Source organism: Marmota monax, unplaced genomic scaffold, assembly GCF_021218885.2.
Source record: "Marmota monax isolate L192 unplaced genomic scaffold, Marmota_monax_Labrador192_F-V1.1 WCK01_AAM20220418_F8-fsc00172, whole genome shotgun sequence".
In the NCBI taxonomy this organism is placed as follows: Eukaryota; Metazoa; Chordata; class Mammalia; order Rodentia; family Sciuridae; genus Marmota; species Marmota monax.
The window spans coordinates 1,814,834-1,821,461 of NW_026693633.1; positions in this window are offsets into that span (position 1 = coordinate 1,814,834).

The window sequence follows — 6,628 nt, forward strand, 5'->3', positions numbered from 1 at the left end:
GCTGCTGACTCCAGTCTTTTCACTCCATGACTTTTCTTCTCCTCTCCGATGGCTTGTAGTTTCTTCCTTCCTACTCTTTCTCTGAGTTTACTTCTACACTTATTGGCAACCTACTGTTCCAGAAATTGTGTTATATTCAAAATTATAAATACTATTTCTCCAACTTTATTCTTCCATCTAAATACCCATGTGTGTCATTCAGTTATAGCATCTATTTCTTCTCTTCTTTCCTCTTCTGTCTTCTCTTTAAAAAGTCAACTACAGGTGGCTCAGCGGTAGAGCTCTCGCCTAGCCTGTTTGGGGTGCTGGGTTCGATCACAGCACCAAATAAAAATAAAATAAAATAAAGGTATTGTGTCCAACTAAAACTAATAAGAAAAATAAAAATAAAAAGTCAACTGCAAAACCTTCTCACATTTAATTAAGATTTAAATCCATTGTCTTCATTTCCACCTGCAACTCCTCTCAATACCCAGGGTGTCTTTAGTAACCCTATGGACAACCACTTAATAACTGACTATCTCAACTCCTCCTTGACTTCCTCAATTCCAGTGAGCCCCATTTTCACTCTACCACTCACCCCCACTGCAGTCATCATGACCACACCTTGTACTTCATCATTACCAAGATCATTTTGCATTGTTCTACAATAGAAATCACCATTTCCAATATCCTGCCTCTTACCACCACTTCCCATCTTTCCATACCTCACATTTATTTACTCATCAGAAGTACTGAGGCCTTTTCAGACTTGTGATTGTTGGACCCTTCCTCTTTCTGCCATTATCCTCCCTGTCTCTCTTTTTCTTCCCCAGTTCCTCAAGATTCACACCCTTCATGTCTTTTTCCTTCTTCTTTAATTCTTACCACCTCTTCACTGTCAAGCAGGACTTTGCTTCCTGCTTGATTAAAAAGAATGGAAACTCTCAAGTGACAATTTCTCAGCTCCCTGTTGCCCCCACCCTCACCTGCAGGGTTAAAGCACCTACTCTCATTTTTCCTCTTTACCTCTAACACATGTTCATGCTGCTATTTAAGGCATTCTTCCATCCTGTGCCCTGGGTCTCAAGTATGCCCTCTCAGGGACCTTGCACCATCAACTGCATTCTAGTGCAGGTGGCATGGTAATTAGACATGAGGGCTCCAGCAGGAGATGGCCTGTGTTCAAATCCCAGCTCTGCCTCCTAGCATTTCTGTCATCTGAAACACAGGGTAACATAAATCCGTTCCCTCAATTGTCCCACAAACCAAAAGCTGAGCACAACGGTGTATGTGTGTAGTGCCAGTCACTCAAGAGGCTGAGGCAGAGGGTCTCTTGAGCCTAGGAGTTTTGACACCAGCCTGAACAGCTTAGTGAGAACCTCACCAATAAATAAATAAATAAATAATAAATAGATAATTAAAGGGAAAAGCAATTACAGTCTCTCTCTCTCTCTCTCTCTCTCTCTCTCTCTCTCTCTCTCTCTCTCAAAGAGTTTAATTGTGCTGATTAAGTAAACTATCTTGCATGGAGTATGTAAAAGAGTACCTGGCACTCAATCTGTTAACTCCTATTATTACTTAAGTTTTGTGATCAATAGTTGCCTATAGTCAAATTTCCCTTTGGGGTTTATATTTTGTCCCTTGTTAACACAGCTCTCTTTGCTTCCTAGTTGCCACATCCAAAGATGCCTTCCTCCGCTTTGCCCTTCCGCCATGTTGTTCTTCCTCACTGCTGGCCCAGAACGATGCAGTCAGCCAACCAAGCACTGAACCTATGAAACCATGAGCCAAAGTAAAATTTCCTCCTGTATTTTTTTGTTTCTTGTCAGGTATATTGGTGACCACAATGCACAGGATTACTAAAACATGATGGAAGTGTAAGTCACCTGTGGAGAAGGAGGAGTGACTGGGAGGCAGTAGGAGGGAGGCCCCTGGAGGGCTAGACGTTCTTTGTCTCGTTTTGTGGGTGGTTTTTTGTTGTTGTTGTTTTGGGGTTTTTTTGTTTTGTTTGTTTGTTGGTTTGTTTTTTTGTTGTTGTTGTTGTTGTTGTTCTGGGGATTGAACCCAGGGCCTTGTGCATGCAAGGCAAGCACTCAAGCATTCTACCAACTGAGCTGTAAGCCCAGCACCCCCTGTCTTGTTTTGAGGAGTGGATATATTTTTTTAAAAATCTACTCTGTTTCTGTGCATTTACTGCATATACGTTATATTCAATAAAAATTTTACCAAAATAAATTTTTAAAAATGTTTCACCCTCAAAAACTTCATTCTGACAGAGGACCCACAGGTGTGAGCAGTTTGAACATAAGGTTAAGGGAATCATTCTTCGAAATGGGCCCACTGTGCTGACCCCCACATACTTTTACTTTAAAAAGCAATATTCCTACAATCATACCTGGCTTAAGTCCACAGGAAATGTTACATTTTGCAGCAAACTATCTGTTTTCTGCAGGAAAAATGCAGGCCCCAAATGCCAATAAGAATACAAGTCACCCTAAGGGAGCGGGAGTTCTTTTGTGACCCTTAAACAGACCAAATCTTAAGGAAATAGGATAATTCCTTCTGACTATAAAATCTATAAGAACTGGTTCCAATTAGAACTGGTCAGCATGGCCCAGAGTGACCTAGAGTATTTATGGCAATGGGGACTTGAAAGCCTGATGTCATCCTGCTGTCAGTCAAAAATCAAGAAGTGGACCTGAGCAGGACTCTATGGAAACTTCCCTGGGATGCCCAGTAAAACTAGAGGGTAGGATAGGCATGCCATTCCTTTCCTCTCTGCAAGGACCCACTCTCTCTTGAGAGTGCTCCCCTTCCCACTTTTCCATCCCTTCTAATTAACTAATGCCTGTTACTCTGAGTAACATGTTTGAAATCTTTCTGACTTGATCACTAGAATCCAGGTGAGGACAGATGGTTGGAGGGAGGCTTCGCAGACCTCACTTTCCTGGAAGGTCCCAGCCCTGTAACGTTGACTCTATCTGTCATCCATTTCACAGGTAGGCTTTCAGAAATTCCGTCTCAACTTTCTCATTTGTCTCACAGCCCTCGCTCATTGTCACATGTCTTCCACCTCCTTGATTCCAATGAGAATGCTTTCAAAAGCATTTGTTGCCAAATTCAGATGATACGTTTCTCTTTTTGCTTTTTCTTGATTCTGAGGACTATTTTTTTTTAGATGTAGTTGGACACAATATCTTTATGTATTTTTATGTGGTGCTGAGGATCAAACCCAGGGCCTCACACATGCAAGGTGGGTGATCTACCACTGAGCTACAGTCCCAGTCCCTGAGGACTATTTTAAACTCTTAATAACTCTCAAAGCCTAGAAATCTTTCTCAACCCCCCCTTTTCCTCCTTCACCTAGTTAATTCCTACATTTTCCACAGAAGTAACTAAAATGTCCCTTCTTCCAGAAGCCTTCCTTAACCCCCTAGAGGTGAGTTAAGTCCGTCCTAATAAGCATATTGAACCCTTTGCTTATCCCCAACAGAATACAAGTAATCCAGAACTGCAATTTCCTATTTACTTCTTCAAAACAAATGACAGTGTAAGTACCAGCAGAACCATATGACCATTCTTCCATCACATCTAAACCCCACGTGCATTTGGCCTCCTTGTTGTTATCATAAAAATGTGGTAGAGAGTCCCATCAAAGTCATTGGGACTAGATACCAAGTCATCTCTCATACATCTCATGGGAGGAGGCTCTCACAGAAGTTTTTATAGGTCAGACTCCTCTCCATATTGCAATACCATTATCCCAATCCCCACAGCAGCACCTTTCTCTTTTTGAGCAATGGCGACCATTATTAGGAGGAGTAATTTGAAAATGTTTGCACAGACCTCATCTTCCCCTTATGGATCCTTCTTGTGTGTTAGCAAGTTAAGCTGTCAACATCCGAAAGCTCCCTTGGGATAAAAGTTATCTCAGTGACTCAGCACAAGGAATACTCTGAGTTTCTTCCACAGTATCAAGATTTAATACACATTAAATTGCATAGATCTTACATATCAAATGTAAGAAAAATTAAATGCCATATCTGGGGTTTACAGAGCAAGCGTCAACCTTAAAATATCCAGTAAAAATAATCTCCTTCCATCAATATTAATGTCCTCCACATGTATGAAGAAGCCTTAGAAATGAACTTTGGAGGCAGTCCCATCTGACTGTTTAAATCCCTTCTCTGACATTTGTCCGTGTGATCTGAGCCAAGTCACATAGTACCCCAGGTCTCCATTTCCTTGTCTGTAGAGTGGGTGTAGGTAGAATATCAACCTCATAGGTTCGCTGTGAGAATGTATTAATTAGGCCATGGTAATAAAGTGCTTACCAATGTGTTTCTTGCTGTTATTATTCCTCCTTTTATTCCAGAGTTTCCTTTGATTTTTTTTTAAATTCTTTTTAGTTATATACAGCGCCATGATATATCCTGAAACAATCACAGAAGCATGGGACACAACCTGCTCCAATTCAGTCCCCAGCACACACACCCTGCCCCCAACCCCTCTCTCCACTCCATAGATCCCTCTTCTTTGACATTTATTTTAACCAAAGTGCACTAGGATGAACACTTCAGACAGAAGTGCCCACAAGAACTATGACTGCAGAGATTGCCCTACCCAGGAAAGAATGTCACCTTGATGGTGACTAGCCCATCATTTTTGGAGGGACTAATGTGTGCAATCTTCCTTCAGGCTCTGGCTCCACACCTACTAAGAGGTGTGGAAGAAGATATGAATTTGGCTGAGCATGAACAAAATTTGAGGATGCTTCATGACATTTAATTACTTCTGTGCATGTCAGAACTTGCATGGCCATAAGGTACAGCCGAAAACTAATGCCGTGGGAAGATCTAGCAGATATACATTTTATTTTGTTCATCATTATATGGTAGGGTAGTTAGTTTTCTGACAGTTTACAGAGTCTTGCTTTCATTTGCTCAGAAGCAGCTGATCTCAGAAATAAGTGAGATTATGAAACTGCCTTTTATCATTTCCAAGAAGCTCCTAACATTCTCCCTTCATGGTATCTAAAATGCTATTGTTTGAGCTTCTTTATTTGTTCCTTATTAAAACATAAATACCTATTGCAGAACAAATGCTTTAAGCTGTTATCATTTTTACCTCAGGATTAATGAATGTTGAGTCTATCCTAAAAACACGTTTTGATAAATTAGGCAGAGGGGAGACATCATTAGTTCAGTAAATTTCTGAAAAGTTTAAGGACCAAAAATAATTTGAGAGAAAGAGGATTAACTCAGGTGACTTCATCACTGAACCCAGAGAAAAGATAAATGGAACATTTTTGAACAGATGTGCTTGTGCATAGTTTCAGTGCAAAAGTACACAACTTTGAGAATATCTGAAGAAAAGTTACTAAAGCATTTTGTGTCCTAGAAAAACAAAACAAAACAAATATATATATATATATATATATATATATATATATATATATTCAAATAGATATTAGAGAAGATACGTACCTATCTTCTATAGACAGATAGACTTCTCCATTTAAAAAAATGATTATATTTTTCATGTCTAGCAATTTAGAAACCAATATTTTGCACAATATAAATATCCAGGCAGATTGTTTTTTTCATTTAGATTGCATCCTTTAAATAAAGATCTTATCAATATCCTTGTGCTGAACTTTATCAAATGAAGCCATCTATACCTGAGGTCAAGTTGAAATACAGTACAAAATGAAGTTATTTCCAAATTAGACTAAAAACTTTTCTAACACTTGGATTTTTTGTTGCCTTAATATACATGTCTATATGATATAATTCTTTATATATAAGCCTTGGATACAAGGTCCTTCTCCCAAAACACTTAAGTAGTATCTATATAGCTGCTTGTTTGGTGGGAAGAAGGACAAAGGTAAAGTTGAATGATTCTACTCATCCTCACCCCATCTCTGAAGTTGGTTTTATGTGCCTGTTTGTGCTTTAATCCCCTCTGTAATAATAATAATAATGATATCTACCCATAGCATTGTGTTGGGAGAATTAAATGAGGCAATGCATGTATCTGTGCTTTGTAAACTAAAGCACCTCTTTTTTAATTTTGTAAATGTTTTATACATTAGGTAGGGACGTTTAAAAATATTTTTAAAATATTTAAAAAATAATGGGTCCCTACTACAGAAATCACTAAATTCTCCATGTAAAAACAACCACTACATGTAAAAATCTTGGTCATCAAATTCTGTTTATATTTAAGTGTGGTCATTAAATTACCTGTGTACCTGCATAAAACATGCATATGACTGAAAGTAAGGCAAAAAAAAAAAAAAATGACTGCTTTGGCCCTCAAGTCTTCAAGCAAAATACTCTGTGTCAGCACCTTGGCCCTGACTGATTCATTGTGATAAGATCAACCACCACCCATAAAGATTAATACACACTACAGCACATACAGTACACTTACACAGCAACGACTGTCAGACTGTGAGTGCCTCCTCCTCAGGGACATTCCTATCACCCTTCCTAAGAACCATTGTCCCACTAATCACTCTGGAGGATAAATCTTATTGCTTTTTAGTTTTTCACTTTTGCACAGCACATTCATACCATCCCTCCATCCCCATCCCACATAAACACAAAATATGGTTGTAAGTTCCTTCAAGATGGATGCTATG